The sequence below is a fragment of the Anabrus simplex genome, chromosome 7, assembly GCF_040414725.1.
Source record: "Anabrus simplex isolate iqAnaSimp1 chromosome 7, ASM4041472v1, whole genome shotgun sequence".
NCBI lineage: Eukaryota > Metazoa > Arthropoda > Insecta > Orthoptera > Tettigoniidae > Anabrus > Anabrus simplex.
In genome coordinates this window covers 234501425-234517890 of record NC_090271.1, presented here as the reverse complement: position 1 = coordinate 234517890, position 16466 = coordinate 234501425, and the positions used below count along the sequence as shown (strand labels likewise).

General features: G+C 42.1%; 1 protein-coding gene across 1 annotated transcript in view; it reads left to right on the top strand.

Annotated features, from left to right (window-relative positions):
* The first annotated feature begins 13999 nt into the window (after positions 1 to 13999).
* Positions 14000 to 16466, top strand: part of LOC136877510 (luciferin sulfotransferase) — a 141355-nt gene continuing 138888 nt past the window's right edge. The window contains exon 1 of the mRNA XM_067151619.2: positions 14000 to 14012. The gene's annotated coding sequence lies outside the window, so the exon portion shown is untranslated. The remainder of the gene's footprint in view (positions 14013 to 16466) is intronic.

Below are 16466 nucleotides of genomic sequence, written 5' to 3'. Positions count from 1 at the left end.
ATAGAGGATGGTTGCTAAGTTGTACTTCCTCTTGAAACAATCACCACTTCATTTTCAAAACAAGTTTGATGGCTAAGATACTGAGCAAGTGATTGCGATATTTACGCCACCTACCTATCAGCTTGCTTTCGGGGGATAGTGGGTGAACCCCATTGTTGGCAGCCCTGAAGATGGTTTTCCGTGGTTTCCCATTTTCACACCAGGCAAATGCTGGGGCTGTGACTTAGTGAAAGCCACGGCCGCTTCCTTCCGATTTCTAATTCTTTTCTATCCCATGTTCGCCATAACACCTATCTGTGTCGATGCGACGTAAAAAAAAAGTCAAGATTTAATCTTTCACTCTTTTCGCTTCTTGCAGCTTCTTTTTAAAACGTTCGTCGAGTACAGTTCCTCTTCCTATCAGTATGATACATTCTGAACCTTTGCAATTGGTTTTCTGAATAGAGGCAATGTTGACTTTTTTTTCATAGGCCCTGTAAGTTTTTAACTTTTTTCTGTCCCTGTTCCAGGTAGCAATCCTAATTTTCTGAACTTGCTTCTTTAGCCCTACACGTCCAGAACTGTAAGGAAGTCCTGTCGATTTATCGTGCTTTTTTGGGTGACAAGACTGCGCGCCGCTTCTAGCGGCCGCCCTAGTATTTTGACACAAGATTGTCAGAGAATAGCGCAACAAGTTTTACGACCAGCTGACTGCCTGACACTAATTATTTTCCTCTACCCGCTCTTGAGATCAGAAACAAGAGCTGAGATAATCTATTGCAGGTGGAGTTAAGAAAACTATTGCACATACTTCTGTCCTGTAGAAAAAGTATAAAAATGTGAAAAATCAGAAGACTGTTTCTATAGATAAGAGCTATTTTAAATACCCTTCAACTGTCTAAACAAGTAGAATTAAATAAAAATAATAACGCAAGGTGCTGGGGCTCACGGCGCTATAAATGAACGTAACGGTGCCTAGGAGGTATTTAAACTTTCCCACCGACGATGAATTCCCTGGCCTTTCATAGAAATTCTTCACCGGGCTGAGTTGCTCAAACGCTTGAGGTGCTGGCTGGTCTTTTGACCCTAACTTGGCAGGTTCGATCCTGGCTCAGTCTGGTGGTATTTGAAAGTGCTCCGTCAGCTCCGTGTCGGTAGATTTACTGGCACGTAAAGAGAATTCCCGCGCGACTACATTCTGTTATCTCGGCGTCTCCAAAAACCGCATAAGTAGTTAGTGGGACGTAAAGCCAAAAACATTTTTATTCGTAATTCTTCGAGCGGTTGAAACAATTCTTCTTTCAGTTGATACTACATAAACTCGCTGTTTCATCCCTTCAAACGTCCGGCTCCTTGGCTGAATGGTCAGTGCAGTGCTCTTCGGTTCAGAGGGCTCCGGATTCGATTCCAGGCCGGATCGGAGATTTTAACCTTAACGCAACTTTAAACGGTTAATTCCCTTGGCTCGGGGACTGGGTGTTTGTGCTGTCTCCAACATCCCTGCAACTCACACACCACACATAAGATTATCCTCCACCACAATAACACGCAGTCATCTACACATGGCAGGTGCCGTCCACACTCATCGGAGGGTCTGCCTTATAAGGACTGCACCCGGCTAGAAATAGCCACAAGAAATAATAATAATAATAATAATAATAATAATAATAATAATAATAATAATAATAATAATAATAATAATAATAATAATGGTTCATGGCGTGGGTTACTGTAGTCACGTTCTAGTTCGTGAACCATGGGCAACGGCTGAGTGGCCTGGTAAGTGGTCCTGAGAGTCGGGATACCAGTTGCTATGGAATGGGAGTGGGCATCTCGGACATATTCTAAGTCATGGCCCCCCTTGTGCTCAGACGGTTAGGACTATACAATCCACCGGCGGTCCATAACCGGTTAGAGGAGAGATCCTCACTTGGACTATGTGCAAGTAGAGTAGCATACTGCTTCATGAATTTACCGAGCTAGGAACATTTTAAGCAAGCCTCGGGCCTATGGGAGTAATGGAGTCCCACTCCCATTTGACAGGCGAGGGACTCCTTGGAAACAACTTAGCGAACGAAATGGAATTCGATGGGGAGCTATCAACATTAATGGGGCTTATAGAAGAAAGAAAGTAGAACTGTTTCTGTTAGGCACTTAATGAGCGAATGATGTGGGTTGATTTGTCAGTTACAGGAATTAGGACGAGAATTGTTTCAGTGTATTCACCATGTGAGGGTGCAAATGAGGATGAAGTTGGCAAGTTTTATGAAGCATTAAGTGACATCGTGGCCAGGGTCAACAGCAAGGATAGAATAGTGTGCTAATGGGCGATTTCAATGCGAGAGTTGGGAATAGAACTGAAGGATACGAAAGGGTGATTGGTAAATGTGGGGAAAATATGGAAGCTAATGGGAATGGGAAGCGTTTGCTGGACTTCTGTGCTAGTATGGGTTTAGCTGTTACAAATACATTCTTCAAGCATAAGGCTATTCACCGCTACACATGGGAGGCTAGGGGTACCAGATCCATAATAGACTATATCTTAACAGACTTCGAATTCAGGAAATCTGTCAGGAATGTACGAGTTTTCCGGGGATTTTTCGATGATACAGACCACTATCTGATCTGTAGTGCACTAAGTATCTCTAGGCTTAGGGTAGAGAAAGTAAAATCTGTCTGCAAACGAATAAGGGTAGAAAATCTCCAGGACGAGGAAAATAGACAGAAGTACATGGATATGATTAGTGAGAAGTTTCGAACTGTAGACAGTAAGCAGGTTCAGGATATAGAGAGAGAATGGGTGGCATACAAGGATGCTGTAGTAGAAACAGCAAGGGAATGCTTAGGAACAACTGTGTGTAAAGATGGGGAAAGGCGAACATCTGGGTGGACTGATGAAGTGAAAGTAGCTTGTAAACGTAAAAAGAAGGCTTATCAGAAATGGCTCCAAACAAGGGCCGAGGCAGAGAGGTATTTGTACGTAGATGAAAGAAACAGAGCGAAACAAATAGTTGTTGAATCCAAAAATAAGTCGTGGGAAGATTTTAGTATTAACCTGGAAAGGCTAGGTCAAGCAACCGGAAAACCTTTTTGGACAATAATAAAGAATCTTAGGAAGGGAGGGAAAAAGGAAATGAACAGTGTTTTGAGTAATTCGGGTGAACTCATAATAGATCGCAGGGAATCACTGGATAGGTGGAGGGAATATTTTGAACAGCTTCTCAACGTAAAAGGAAATCTTCCTGATGGTGTTGCGAACAGCCAAGCTGATGGGGAGGAGGAAAATGATGTTGGTGAAATTACGCTTGAGGAAGTGGAAAGGATGGTAAATAAACTCCATTGTCATAAGGCAGCAGGAATAGATGAAATCAGACCTGAAGTGGGGGGAAGGCAGGGATGAAATGGCTTCATAGAGTAGTAATATTAGCATGAAGTGTTGGTAAGGTACCTTTAGATTGGACAAAAGCAGTAATTGCAACTATCTATAAGCAAGGGAACAGGAAGGATCGCAACAACTATCGAGGTATCTCATTGATTAGTGTACCAGGCAACGTATTCACTGGCATCTTGGAAGGGAGGGTGCAATCAGTAGTTGAGAGGAAGTTGGATGAAAACCAGTGTGGTTTCACACCACAGAGGGGCTGTCAGGATCAGATTTTCAGTATACGCCAGATAATTGAAAAATGTTACGAGAGGAATAGGCAGTTGTGTTTATGTTTCGTAGATCTAGAGAAGGCATATGATAGTGTACCGAGGGAAAAGATGTTCGCCATACTGGGGGACTATGGAATTAAAGGTAGATTATTAAAATCAATCAAAGGCATTTATGTTCACAATTAGGCTTCGGTGAGAATTGATGGTAGAATGAGTTCTTGGTTCAGGGTACTTACGGGGGTTAGACAAGTGCTGTAATCTTTCACCTTTGTTGTTCGTAGTTTACATGGATCATCTGCTGAAATGTATAAAATGCCAGGGAGGGATTCAGTTAGGTGGAAATGTAGTAAGCAGTCTGGCCTATGCTGACGACTTGGTCTTAATGGCAGATTGTCCCGAAAGTCTGCAGTCTAATATCTTGGAACTTGAAAATAGGTGCAATGAGTATGGTATGAAAATTAACCTTTCGAAGACTAAATTGATGTCAGTAGGTAAGAAATTCAACAGAATTGAATGCCAGTTTGGTGATACAAAGCTAGAACAGGTCGATAGTTTCAAGTATTTAGGTTGTGTGTACTCCCAGGATGGTAGTATAGTACAGGCATCGTCAATCGAGAGCGAAATGCCTTCGGAGCTTGTTTGCTCCCCGCTCTCGAGGAATGAGAGCATCTCTGCGAGCAATCAGGGGAAGAAGTAGGGGAAGTGCATGACGTAGTACGTACTGCAGGCCAGGTATAGTACGGGCACGGTATGCAACCCGCCTGTCCGCTGCTCTCTTGCCACGTGACAAACAGCCGTCCCGAGCTGAGCAAGTAACACCGGCTCCCTAGAGCAACAAGGTGATGACGTCTGGTATAGTAAGTGAGATTGAATCAAGGTGTAGTAAAGCTAATGCAGTGAGCTCGCAGTTGCGATCAACAGTATTCAGTAAAAAGGAAGTCAGCTCCCAGACGAAACTATCTTTACATCGGTCTGTTTTCAGACCAACTTTGCTTTACGGGAGTGAAAGCTGGGTGGACTCAGGACATCTTATTCATAAGTTAGAAGTGACAGACATGAAAGTAGCGAGAATGATTGCTGGTACAAACAGGTGGGAACAATGGCTGGATGGTACTCGGAATGAGGAGATAAAGGAATGAACTCGATGGATGAAGCTGTACGCATAAACCGGCTTCGGTGGTGGGGTCATTTGAGGCGGATGGAGGAAGATAGGTTACCTAGGAGAATAATGGACTCTGTTATGGAGGGTAAGAGAAGTAGAGGGAGACCAAGACGACGATGGTTAGACTCAGTTTCTAACGATTTAAAAATAAGAGGTATAGAACTAAATGAGGCCACAGCACTAGTTGCAAATAGAGGATTGTGGCGACGTTTAGTAAATTCACAGAGGCTTGCGGACTGAACGCTGAAAGGCATAACAGTCTTTAATGATAATCTATGTATGTATAATAATAATAATAATAATAATAATAATAATAATAATAATAATAATAATAATATCCCTTCAAACTACCGCCAAACCCTCACCGTATGTAAAAGAGAGATAGAGAAAGAGATAGAAATTCGTCCACCTATGAATATAAAACTCGCTTCTTCTACTCTCATTACATGCAGTGGAAGATTGCCAAGTTGTCCAAGAAGACACATGTGGAGGAGTCAGGACTTCTGCAGTGCAGTCTTCTTTCCGCCACAGTTAATATCGCTGGCATTTCAGGGTGCCGTTGTTTTACAACTCCTCGCGGAACTATCTTAAGACAGCCTGGCACTTCTTTACTAGAATCATTAACAGCCTCTGTTGGAAATGTTTGTAACTTAAATTAGATAAATTATTGCCAATTTATTTATCAGCCGACATTGCTATGGATATTTTTAGATATTTCTGAGCTACGATCAAAACGAAAATACTTCAAAACGTTCGTTTTACATCTAGGATTCATGGTAATTGGGAATGATTGACTCACAAGACTGTTCTTCTAATATTCATGATTTGGCGTCTTCACTATTTTATCATGTATTGTGATACTGCAAACTCGGCAGTGGGGTTGTCTAGTTTAAAAGGCGATCTCGGTTCGCTTCGTTGTCGAGAAGTCGGACAACGAGATTATTCTACTCGTGGAGAGGTACATGGCATTCACGTTCACTCAGCCTACACCAAGTTAATTCGTGAGGGCCTACGGACAACCATACACTGCGAGGTTATGGGTAATGGAAGCCTTTAACTTCCACTCTGTAGCCTACAGAAAGCTAATTCCTAAGGACCGAGGGCCAACCAGACCAGAGACTGCAGAAGTTACGTGGTACTCCTGCAAGTGCTCTCATGACCCGTATGGAAATGTCTTGGCAGTTTGATTAGCTTCGAGATTTATTTATTTTTTTACAATGAATGCTAACCCTTCTTCTTCCTCCTAGGCTTTTCACTTTCCTCTGCTTCTATTTCTGGGTCGTCGGAGCCACTTGGCCAGTGTTTGACACCGGATGTCCATCCCGATGTCACTTGACACATTTGGGGTCTTGGTCGGGGTTTGAAACCCGATGGCTATTCTGATGCTACTTGATTGCGTTCTTCAGGTGAAAATTCCAAGCTGGGTTCGAACCTCGGCCATCTGGGTGGAATGCCAGTAGCACACTATGCTAATCCCCCGATATCATGAATCACCCATGTTTACAAATTCTTTCGTCAGTAAAGGAAAGGTCGTAACAATTGAAGGAGGAAGGAGGAAGTTGAGGTTACAGGCAGTAGTTATTTATTTTTTACTCCTGGTTTAATGTCGCACTAACACATGGACGGTTTTCGGCGACACAACGGTGGGAAAGGGCAAGGATTGGGAAGGAAGTGGCCGTGGCCTAAAGGTACAGCCTGGTGAGAAAATGAGAAACCACGGGGAAACGTCTTCAGGGCTGCCGACGATAGGATTCGAACCCACCATCAGTTTTAATGAAAGACTTATTGCACATTTTAATTAGTCTCTCCAGTATAAGGTACGAGTTCCTTCCTGTGTTGACATATCGCGCCGTTCTTCCTGGGGTTTATAATTGAAAACACATGGATGACGAAGACTAGATATGAAAAAACTTGAAATACATCTTCTGCCTCACAAATATTGAGTTGTATTTGACATGTAGATGAATAAAAACACTTCGTCTCAGCTTTGACCTCTGCCCCCGAGATCATCATCATCATCATCATCGGTTATCTGAATATAGGTCCGACTCGTTGGCTGAACGGTCAGCGTACTGGCCTTCGGTTCAGAGGGTTCCGGGTTCGATTCCCGGCCGGGTCGGGGATTTTAACCTTAATTGGTTGATTCCAATGGCCCGGGGGCTGGGTGTATGTGTTGTCTTCATCATCATTTCATCCTCATCACGACGCGCAGGTCGCCTACAGGAGTCAAAAAAGACCTGCACCTGGCGAGCCGAAACCGTCCTGGGATATCCCGCCACTAAAAGCCATACGACATTTCATTTCATCTGAATATAGGACTATCGACCAGGTGGCAGATTCCCTATCAATTGTTTACCTAGCAACAGGTCATCAAGTGGACAATTTGTGCTTCTACACAATAAACTAAAAGACAACCAAGAGAAATTTTTGAGTATTACAGAATGTCCCTGAACTCATTCAAAATGCTTTTCTGTTTGTTGAAAAATGCTATCAACAAAAGAAACATGTCTCCTCCAACACAGCGCCCGTTACTGATAACCACACGCATCTCTCTTCATGTAGCTGCCTCTGTGGATCAGCGGTAGAGTGTCGGCCTCCGGATCCCAAGATAGCGGGTTCAAACCCGGCAGAGGTAGTCGGATTTTTGAAGGGCGGAAAAAAGTCCATTCGACACTCCATGTCGTACGATGTCGGCATGTAAAAGATCTCTGGTGACAAAATTAATTAAATCTCAGCCATAGACGCCCAAGAGTGTTTCGGTTTACTCGGTCTGCCACCTAGTGGGGGCCTAGAGTAAAACGGAACGTCGAAATTGACGAGCAGACAGCCAGATGGCGTCAAATTGAAATGTCTGCACACGGTAGCTGAGGCCATACGATTATTATTATTATTATTATTATTATTATTATTATTATTATTATTATTATTATTATTATTATTATTATTATTATTATTATTTCTCTTCATGTCTCTGTTTTTGAATTCTTGATCCCTTGTATCGGAAAGGCACGGGTACTTTTGTACCTCCAAAATGATTAATTCACTGTCTAATTCAATTTTGCAAAGTGAGAGTACAAACCGAACGCGGATGGACCATGCGAAATATTCAAACAAGAGCACAATACCACAGCGTGTTCATTCCGCAAGTGTGGCCAGGCACTGAACGGGAAAACACGCTGTGTGTGGCCGGTCCCGTCCAAATTAGTGTTTTGACGCGAGATTTCACACAGTAACTCAGCGTGAAATCACGCAAGTGTGACCCTAGCCTTATGGTGAGGAGGTATGGCTAGGAGCGGGAAGGAACTAACCGTGGTGTTAATTAAGGTACAGCCCCAGCATTTGCCTGGTGTGAAAATGGGAAACCAAGAAAATAAAGAAGTTCGCCTTATTTTCTTGACACGGCATAAGCCCAAAAGCCTACCAACTACATTTTACGGTTTTACGGGCAGGTAAATCTGCTAACACAGTACCAAATATGTCAACATGGGCAGAAAGCCAGCGCTCTACCGTCTGAGCCACTCAGGCAGGTAGTAGGCCTGTACCGTTTGTCTATAAGTACGGGTCGTGAAAGCATCAATGGCAAAATAATATAATTTTTTATATTTATTCCGTACTAGCTATATTTTTCTTACAAATTAGAAACGAACATAAGGTATAGTTTATCATACTTTCCTTGTTTATAAAAAACGTCCGAACTTTTTCAGGGATTTCAAGTCACGGTGGCGGTGCGGTCTAGAGGTAGTGCATCTTTTACTGCCCCCGAGGCTCGGGTTCGGTTACCGGTCAGGTTATGGATTCTGCCTAAATATAAAGGCTGTTTCGAGGTCCACTCAGCCTACATGACAACAACTGGGGAGCTATACAGCGCCCCGGTCTAGTAACAGCCGAGAGGATTCTCCTGGTAACCTGAACACCGGTCGCTTTATAGGACAAGACCCAACAGGGTGATTTGTTCCAACAGTCACTCCTTGTTAAGGCTCTATTTAACACGGTTTTCGTAACTTTTGTCTGTGATTTATGTCACCGTTACCTCAGTATGTAAAAGGCAGTGGCGTGTAGTGAACATATTCATTACCCCAGCTGCAAAAAAGTTTTTTTTAAAAATATAAACAATCGTAGCCCCACTACACTCTCTGAAGTCAACATTACCATTTTATAAAGCTACGTTTTTCGTGGAAAGGTCTACCTGAGAAAGATCTTTCAAGAATGTTTTCAACCATACGCTCGCACATACTTCCAAATCGATATCCACGGCAGTGATGACACCATCATAACTTAACTAGAGTAGATTTTAAACAATGTACTTACAGTTTCACCCGGTGACGCTTCGTGATAGTACAGTCATGGTTTTCACAAAAATACACTGGGACTATTTGTTTTTTACTTAAAAAGCCTAATCTAAACTAATCAGCAAAATCTAACTGGTATTTTACCCTCGCTGAAGTGTTATAGTTTCACTCGCATACTGAGTGCACAGTACATGCATCAACGACAAACGAGGGGAAATATTTCTCACGACGTATAACACACGTTATATTCATGAAGAATGCCACAGAACTCGCGAAACCTTCACCTATAATCCAAGAGGAACACTACAGACAACCATTCGCGCTTAACTCGGTGTTCATGCTGGGCAACCTAAGTATTTTTCTGCGGCTGTCGGAACACATACTCTATACATGCCAGCAATGAATTGCTCGAAAAAACTGTATACACGCCGAAACCCAAGACTGAAGTATATTCTTCTGTATTAAAATTGATTTCATATACTGGCTCTATTTTTATTAGCAGGAGGATGTTCAAGTGGCTGTACTGTTAAGATGTTGTTATTTTTCTTACAGTCTCTAGTGTGTGGCGCTGAAAACTTCGAGTGTCAAGTATTAAAACTAACATTACCTTACCTAAGCTAGCTGGCCTGTCGCCGTAAATGGCTGTCGAGGGAGGGTCTACAGCTCCGCCCAGCTCCCAGAACAAGGAACCTTCAAGTGCATGCGTCACCCAGGCGACCTTAAATTTCGCTGGGGTAGCTCTCTTTTGCGCCGGCAAGGAAACCCAACTCGCTGGAGAAGCTGAACTGCGGTAGTGCGAGCGGATTGTTGAGACAGCTGAACTTGGCTTGGCTTAGATGTTCGCAATTTTTTAAACATTATAAAAAGCGTTCTGAGGAATAATTAGAAAACGTTAATACAAAGTTCTTTACTGCAGCAGCGCTGGGGTAGATGGGGTTCTGTGCACGCCACTGGTAAAAGATCACTTCCCATATGCGACTCAATGCAGCACATTTCGGGAAATTGGGCCCTCCATCGCCATTGTTCTCTAAACGAGGACCGAATTGCATCAGGAGATGCGGTACAACTGTGTTATTCATCTGCATGGCAAGATCTGGCCCACGAGGTGTATCTCATTTGTATTCCTATCACCCAGTGAACTCATCTGATCCCCGAACGACTAACCGGTATGCCAAGTAGTTACACCTCAGTGATTACCCTTCCTGAAATAACTCTTTCTCAATTTCCTGAACAAGCCTGTCCAGAAATAATTAGAGGTAGAAATATGACAGTAAGTTACCAACGACTCAAGGCCACGAAATAGCTCTCCGGTGCTGATGAAATCAACCCGGAATGTAACGTCAGATTTTGTAAAATTCCATATTGACTGTCGTTGTAATTTTAGACGATGAAATTGTAAGTGCAGAAGAACGGTAAAGCCCTTTCCTCTTTCCTCTGAAACTTCTCCCGAATTTTGGTTCGCGTTACCCTCTGTTGTGGACACAGGCTGGAATAATTCTTTACATGTTGTGAAGTTGGAATCATTTCCATTTTGCACTGAACCAATCCTTTCGTTATAGCGTCTTAAAGGGAGCACTCTTCACACCAAAAATTTAATGACTGCAGTAATTCCTTGAAGTACTTCTTTGCAGCGATGGCGTTTGTTATTGAACTGAGCATCTACTGACCCAACGAATTTTGAACGACTACAATAAGCTACCATAGTTTCTTATTATTAATTATTCAATCTGTCTCCGCCAAATGGAAAGGGAGATTTAGAATGGAAAAATAATAAATATTTCCATTCGCAGGGAGCAAAGAAGCCATTCTCTTTCCAGTTCGTTGTGAGGAAAATATTGCTTTCCTCGACATTATCACCAATTTTTTTACTTTTGGATTGATTTATAAAAATTACTACCTTTATTTCGGGAATAAAATGTCCCTTTTTTACCCAACAATCCCGTAATTTGACCAAGGACCTGGATCTGAAATTTTACATTGACATTTTGGCGAAAGAATGGTAGATTATTTTCTGTGGACTGACCCTGAATACTGCACTGAACGTTAGCAAGTTTGTAGTTCACAGTTTGCAATTTCTTTTCGTGTGTTAGTTTCCTCCAGTTTCGAATATTTGTAATTACCAGTGGAACAAACATAGTTAATTAGTTTTGGAATTTACTTAATATTGTCTTCTGGTTTTGTCGTTCAGCATAAGCGATTTCAAAACGCCTCATTACGAGTATGAAACTGACTGGAAAATAGAACTTCACAACTTCCTGGATACTGTCTTTGTGTAGAGCGGCAACAATATGAGAGAGGCGGAGCTAATGGAAGGTCAGAGGCACAGAAACATGCTACAGGTTAGGCCGTCTTTAAAACGCCACTGTTCCTAAGGGACCGGCGCGACGTCTCCAGCTGAGCCGGGTACTGCTTCCACTTTCTTTTGTTCTCTTCAGATGCTCACGGTGTTACTTGGGAAAATGAAGAAAGCAGGTTTTCTAGTTTGTCCCTTTTCTCTACGGGTTGGGTATCAAGTGAGATGAATCTGTCGTGGCTGGTTTTTACGCCAACCTCATCAGAGGAGTAAATGAGATGAAATGAATGACGTAGTATATGATAGTAGGGTGGGAGAGGGTGAAACCCGGTGCCGGCACATAGCATACTCCTGTCGAATAGTACCAAGGGGTCTGCTCAAGGCTCAACGTCTCCATCCGACGGAAGAATTACCATCAACACCGTCATATGGTCTCACTCCATATGAACACTGAGGAGAGGTTTGGAATTTAACGTAGGCTTTTGGCACGCAATCTAGTGATTAGAAATTGTACACCACCATCTCCCCTACCCTGTCGGTCAACATTCTGATAATGAAAATGTTTTCGACCAACGGGACTCGAACCGGCTAACCACGCTGTCAGACCGTTTAGACTTCAACGCCTTAACGATCATGGCCACCAGATGGGCTTAATCCAGGCACGGAGGTTGTCTTTTAACATTAAGTTCTACATCACTATCTGTCGTAACTGGGTTAGGCTTTCTAACACCATCTCGCGGAAGCATGGGGCAGCAGGAAACGAACAGCGTCAGTCCCTGAGTGTACATAAGTTTTGGGGGAAATAAGGGATTTACTCATTTTCAAGTTCGGATCAAACGCTTTTTTTTTTTTTTTTTTTTTTTTTTTTTTTTTTTTTTTTTTTTTTTTTTACAAAACTCAGCATTGAGGACACACCTGGTTTGGGGAAAAACAGCCATACTGTAAACATGAGCACGTGTTCATGTTAACGTTTATTGGTTGATGCTACCGCAGAACGCGTGAGCGGAGACATCAAAATAGTTCGTAGCGTACTGCGACCCAACGTACACAATGTCCAAAATATAATTTCTCAAATAATTTCAGTCAGAATAATATGCAATAACCGATTGATTGTCATCAATATAAGCAAGTAATTCAATCTGAAGAATGCCGGGTATTCATGCTTGACCCGCCATGTTGAACTTCTAGCATCTATGACGTTGTCCGTTGGCACCGTATTGGATCTTTAACCAAAATGACATCGCCCGTTCGCGAAGGCTCGATGGAAACTTTATCTCCATTCACCTCCATAGAGTTAGTCTGGAGCTTGGTAAATGGATACGTTTCCCGTAATAATAAAATTGAAATCAGAATGTTAATGAGACTTCGGTGAGTAACAGCTGTAATGTGTATCACGTGGTGACGGAAGACTGAGATACTGGGATGCGGACAGTCTGTGTGATATGAGTATTTATCGTCTTGTCATTAATTCGAATGATACGAACAACAGTGAGAAAGACGAGAGGGAGGAATCCGACTTCGAAAGAGTTCGCCCTTTATCAGATTCTCATTACGTAAAGTACTTTTAAAATTGTTTTTAGCCCGCCTGGTGGCCATGATCGTTAAGGCGTTGAAGTCTAAACGGTCTGACACCGAGGTTAGCTGGTTCGAGTCCCGTCGGTCGAAAAAAAAATCACCTTCAAAATGTTGGCCGGCAGGGTAGAGGATGTTGTAGTATACAATTTATAATCACTAGATTGCGTGCCAAAAGCCTGGATTAAATTCCAAACCTCTCCGCAGTGCTCATATGCAGTGAGGGCATATGACGCTGTTGATGGTGATTCGTCCGTCGGATGGGGACATTAAGCCTTGAACAGACCCCTTGGTGCTATTCGACAGGAGTAGGCTATGTGCCGGCACCGGGCTTCACCCTCTCGCTACTATTATATATCACGTCATTCATTTCATCTCATTAACTCCTCTGATGAGGTTGACGTCAGGAAGGGCATCCGGTCATAAAAACCCACCACGACAGATTCATCTCACCTCATGCCTCATACCCGACCCCGTAGGAAAACGGGATAAGGGTTGGAAAAAAAAACTTTTAAAATTGTCTTTCATAATACCTTTTCAAAACTACATGTGCCTTCTAGGCGTTAATTTAATTGAAATATTAAATATAAAATATCATAAGTAAATTGTTCCTTACACGTGCTGCTGTGAATGATTTATTACGTATTTACATTTAGGGCATAACCTCAGATCCACCAATCTTCCGTAATATATTTCTTTTCTGAGGTGTTAAATATCCAGATGTGATGTCATTCGCTTATAGTTTATTTCTCGCGGGCAGTGAATAAAATTTGCTTCGTATCCATAATACCATAATTGCATTTCATCTACATGTTGACGTCAGTGGCATCCAGCAACAGTCTGATGTAATCGTGACAATCAGACAAGGTAATGACAGTTCCTAGAGAACCCCACGTGGCTCTTGCCATGTGCTCGCAAATTGCCCGGTCATTCTCCAATCAACGCGAAAACAGCGGATGGATACACGATATTCTTTGTTTACATCAGTTTCGGTTGTCTCGATGTCGGAAGACATTTTCAAGCAGTTGCTTCAGCTGTTGTTATCAGCGCTGATCGCCGTCAGGTACGTTAAGACGCAAAAGTTTACGTACACATACATAACTAATATTTGTAAGTTTGTCGAACAATCACATTCCCCTTACAGTAAAAGAGCATGGCACAACATATAGTTTCCCCATTGCAGCTCATATTGACGGAGAAGTGTGACTTTCTTGTTTTGGTCGCCCCTGTGTACTAAACAGATGGCATAGTGGTCAGCGCACTGATTTTTGGTTCAGAGGGCCCTCGATTCAATTGCCTGCCGGCCGTCGATTTTAACTGCCTATGGTTAATTCCTCTGTTTTGCGGTAAGAATTCCTGACCGGCCGGGAATCGAAGCGGGGGCACTCTACCCCTACACCACGGGGCCGGTGGACATCAAACTTGGCCATATCAATGTCAAGTGCTGATCGGTGTAATAATAATAATAATAATAATAATAATAATAATAATAATAATAATAATAATATTAAAAATAGCGAGTTTCAGAAATTCCCGTGATGTAAGCATAAACAGAAATCGAACTGGGCGTGTTTTCGACCTTTGTACACATAGTATGAGAAAAACACGAATTATGGTACAAAATTCTCAAGTGTAGAGAACAACACAGTGATAATAATAATAATAATAATAATAATAATAATAATAATAATAATAATAATAATAATCGTATTGCCTCAGCTACCGTGTGCAGACATTTCAATTTGACGCCATCTCGCTGTCAGCTCGTCAATTTCGACGATCCGTTTTACTCCTGGTCCACTAGATGGCAGACCGAGTAAACCGAAACACTCTTGGGCGTCTATGGCTGAGATTTAGTGAATTTTGTCGGGTAAACATCAAATGTGTCACCAGAGATCTTTTGCAGACATCGTACGACGTGGAGTGTCGAATGGTTTTTTTTTTTTCGTCCTTCAAAAATTCTATTTTATTGTTGACATTTAAAACATTCGTAGTTCATACCGGTACAGCGGTAGGACTACCTCTGCCAGGTTTGAACCCGCTATCTTGGGATCGGGAAGTCGACACTCTACCACATTGGTAAAGTGACAGAATGTTTGCTCTTCCTCTTATAAACTGACATGTATTCCTACTGAACACACCAAACTTTTAAACCAACTTTGAGACATTTCTGTTCCCATTCTAAGTTTATAGCGAACCAGTCCAAATACACTGAATATTAGCAGAAGATATCTTAGCGTCCGCCTCTGTGGTGTAGTGGTCCCGGAGGCCAGAGGATTTGAAACCGCTTCTTACACCAATGGCAATTAAAGTATTTCTTGGTATTCATTAGATGCTACGTTGTATACAAATGTCCACAGTGAAGTTGACATGGAGTTCAAGGATTGGTGTGGATCCCATAGCCATTTTATAATGGTTTTATAATGGTTAAGAATGTGTGAATGTGTGAATAATATATTCAGAGCAAGTGAATACATAAACAAGGAAATATTAAATTAGTTCTATAAATAAAGGGTATAAAAGTTAATATATTTTTGAACGAGCTATGGAAAATTTTTGCACATTTTCTTCACATTAAAAAAAAAGTAAAGCAGTCGCGGGCCACAAAATATGGCTTCGCGGGTCGCAATTCTGAAACCTCTGATCTAGCCTATTGCACCCGTCCACCTCCCGAGTCCCAGACTAGCATTTATCTCAGGGGTGTCGGTTCATTATTTAAATCATCAAATATAAATATAACGGCATAATAGAACACGGGGATGAACGGAGCAACTTAAAATTAAAAGGGGGGAAGGCTCGATTGTAACTTGAATTTAAGGACTCCATGATAGGACTAGGAAGTGACTGTTACTTTAAAAAGGGCATCATCTAACTACAATAAAAAGATTATGAGAGTGGTTTCCTTTGAAATAATTTGCCAGAAGGAGCGGTTTATTACGCCATTTGACGTATAAAACTTTGATACACGTGGCAACAATATTTGAATTTACACACATGTTACATATATAAATCACTTGCCATACCGCAAGTGGTACCAATATCTTGCTGTGTTGCTTCTGAAATAAAATGACATTTTGGAGGTATAATTTACGGATCGATTCCATTTGAATCGAACCGTTACTCAAGGATATAGCTTCCTTCTATCGGGAGCCCGAGCATAACCCATGTTACGGTCGGCTTCCCGATTTAACTAAGATGATGTACTCCGGCTATATACATTTTTCCGAGACCGGTACTCGGACTGGGTAATGTTTCTCGTGAAATGCGAAAACTGGATTCCACGGACAGTTCCTATCTTACGATATCCAGCTGGTGCCATACCAATGAATTAGCATTTACATATTATTTACATGTGATCTGAATTGTCACCAGTTAGCCTCAGTAGACTACTGCCACAGATGAGATAACGAGAAGCGGTGGGAAATACCGTGCCAATGGCCCCCCTCGCATCGCGAGCGAAATAAACAAACACGCCAAGTATGCAACATCGTCCCGTATGGAAACCGTACGATAAAGA